Below are 3,503 nucleotides of genomic sequence, written 5' to 3'. Positions count from 1 at the left end.
GGCCCCCACTATGCTAATATGGACTTCCATTTTACAATTTGTATTTTGTCAATTGTAATGTGTGACATGTGACAAGTAATGTGTCATTAGAAATTTAAATGCATATTTAACTAATTAAATATCATTTTAAATCAAATAATTATAATTAAAAAATTAACAAGTAATTCACAATTACATGTATATAAAATGGGTCATATTATGTCTAGTTAATATAATCTACAATATCTTGTAATTATAACTAACTAATTTCTCTTATCTCAAATGTTTCACAAACATTAATCAATTTTAGTAATATAACAAATTAATCACTAAATTGAATCTTATTTAATCACATTACAATAATATATATAATTCTCACTTATAAATAAATTTGTTCAATTTAAGGATTTAATTAATCTGTATCAGTATACAATTAATTAACTTTCTTGTTTGGGAATTGTTCTATAGGTGTGACTTTAACGGATCAACTGATCACCACCGTCAAACGAAAATAATGTTAAACTCTAGTTAGCTAATCATTACCGATTAATGTTGATCAGTTGACTATATAATGAATTATCCCTTACGTATTCTTATTATGAGATTTAATTATGATGTTTAATCATGGGATCGCACTATTGTTGAGGACACTTACTCCAACAATCTACCACTTGTCCGAGACAAGTGTGCGTCACCAATTCTCTTATCCTATTACAATCTCCCACTCAATGTAAGGTGCCTTGCAGGTCGTACTTGCATTTGATCATATCTTAAGTGGTTTCCTCGATCTTGAGAGTAACTGTATGACCGGAATTATCTACCGTAAATACCTTCCGATCGTGGCCACGCATTTTCAGTTCACTACTCCTCGAGTGGCCCTGAGATTTTAGATAACCCTGACAAGGGGGTGGACATTTCCTATCGCACTATTCCCTTCGTATAGACACAGTTCATCATGACCTAAAAGATGCCCATTTAACTTCAGTTACGACAGTCGTAGAGAATAAATCAAAGCCAATCAGAAACTGTGCCAACTTGGGCGAATAGTCTTTAGTCAAAGAATCGACTCAAAAGAATACTATATAGTAGCTCTTGCCACGACCAGGCTTTATAAAAATTACCAGAACTTATAAGCGGTCACTGCCCGACAGAGTGTCCCATACAGTCTGCCTATGTGATCGACTAGTCATCTCTTATGACTCAATGGCACTTGAACTTGCCATCAATCGCATCACACTCTAGTCACTTTGAGACGTCACCTCATACAAGCAACTAGGGGCCAATACTATGTTAATCCAGCTCACTTTAATAGGGTTCAACGTTGTCCTTACAACCTATTTGGATATTACAAAGTAATAAAAGAGTTTAATTTAAACCTCAAATGATGAATGCATTATCACATATGTAAAATTTATACCATATCAATTACTACATAATATATAATATATAATCCATACTTAATATTGTATATAACTATACATCTCAACTCAATTGAAATGGCATGACTTATCATGCTTAGCTTATGAAAAAGCCTTAGTTAGCAAGTTTTAGCAATACTTTGCACTTTCCCTAACCTTACTATATACTATTTCCCATTCTTGTGAATAATCTTGTATTATAAGAACTTCTTTGAGTACGTGTCTAGATCCAATCTGGACATAGGCTCTTTTGCCTTTGAATAACTCCAACTGTCCTTACACTGTGTAGGGATATGTCCTTCAGTTATTGGAACGAACTACCATAGTTCCTCCAATTCATAAAACCGAATCCTAATATCATCCCTTCCTTCTTACATATCTCATTATTGCAAGTGTACTCAATTTCCGTTGTGTATATCTCATTATTGAACTGCCTAGGATGTTTCTAGCAGATATCCTCCTTTAATAATATAGCCAAGATGGTTCTCTAACCATCCTTATGTGTTTAGAATATGGTTTTTGTGTAACTCCTTGCACATAAGTCCATCTCATTTCTAAATGCTTAGCTTCATCTCTTTAGTACTTCCTGAGTACTAACTAATGAATTATGTGGCTATATAGAGACTTCTCTCAAAGATTCGATTTGCAACATCTCATCATACTCCAAGTATACGAGGTTTAAGAATGGTGATACATCTTAGCGTGATGAATTAATCCCACAGCGGAAGCATGTGGATTCAATTTCTACATGTTCAATACTTTTGAACTTGTCAAGATTCTTATTAACATAAGAATATTCATTTAATGCTAATATCCTTTTTGAACTATCTGATACGTGCAATTTATATAGACTTTTTAGCCTCTTATTGCACGCATTTCTATGCCATTTTCATTGCTTTGTATTGCAAAATGACCCGAATTGGCTACTTTGGTTTATTTTGTCTTAATTGCAGAAATGGACCTTAAAGTAGTGGAATCGCGCCTTTTTCGTCCTTCCTAGCATGCATTTTGAGTAGATGGAGATTTTAGAGCAGAAGATGTACCTCGGAAAGTGTGAAGGAGGTTCTAGGAAGCCAACAAAACAAAGTCAAGGCTGTTTCAGTGGATATCTATTCGATCAAGAGCTTTTAGAGGTCGATCGAGTGGTTTGGCAGCTACAGGTGTTCGATCAAGTGGTTCTTGAACTCGATCGAAGCGGGCTAATTTGGAAGTGTTCGATCGAGAGCTGCTTTTGCTCGATCGAACGGTTTTGCTGAAGATTCACTTGATCGAGTAGTTTGAAAAGGTTCGATCGAGTAACTAGCTGTTATATACGGGTTTCTTAATCTGTGTTAGGTTTATTTAAGTTAATAAAACGCTTCCCTATTTAAGGGAAGTCGTCATTAGGTCATAATTACGTTTTTTCATCTCATACTTTTACTCTTCATCTCTGTTACTTCTCTTAATTACTGCTGCTACTTTGTTCTTTATGCCGGATTCGCTCTTTTGTAATCTCTCTTTCTCTTAACCTTAATCTAATCTTTTGCTTGCTTTAATTATTGTTCTTCTTTATTTCGTTGTCTCTTAATTTATTATATTGTTAGCGTTGCTAGTTTACAATTTATCTCTATTATCTCTTTATCATGTCTCTTAGCGCATTCATTGTTGTTGTTGTTAAATCAGATAGCATGAGTAGCTAAATCTCCCTATGTTAGTATTAGGGGAGCCATGGTAGTAATGTGATGATGTTGAGAACAAGCTAGATGATTATTTGTGAGAACCTGTGACCATAGCCATATAACTATAATATGTTTAGTTGAGTGCACGCTTCTAAATAACTTTAATCTGGTTAAATTTGCTCCTAGATCGGAAGATTAGAATGAACAAACCTACTATAAACAGTAGACTACCCTAATGAGGACGGAAGTTAAGTTAGTTGTAATCTAGGGTGGATAGCGGACCGGAAGGACCTTTCCCTTGCCGTTCTCATAGTAGATTGTCTAGACTATTTATGACTGAGTTAGTGAACTGCCATGGTGAACCGAAATCCTGACATATCTCTCCTTATCTAATCAATCTTAGTTTTTTCTCGCCTTTATTGCTCTCCACTTTATTTCTCTTGATTTA

The sequence above is a fragment of the Silene latifolia genome, chromosome Y (genome assembly GCF_048544455.1).
Source record: "Silene latifolia isolate original U9 population chromosome Y, ASM4854445v1, whole genome shotgun sequence".
Classification (NCBI taxonomy): Eukaryota; Viridiplantae; Streptophyta; class Magnoliopsida; order Caryophyllales; family Caryophyllaceae; genus Silene; species Silene latifolia.
This window is presented reverse-complemented; position numbering follows the sequence as displayed.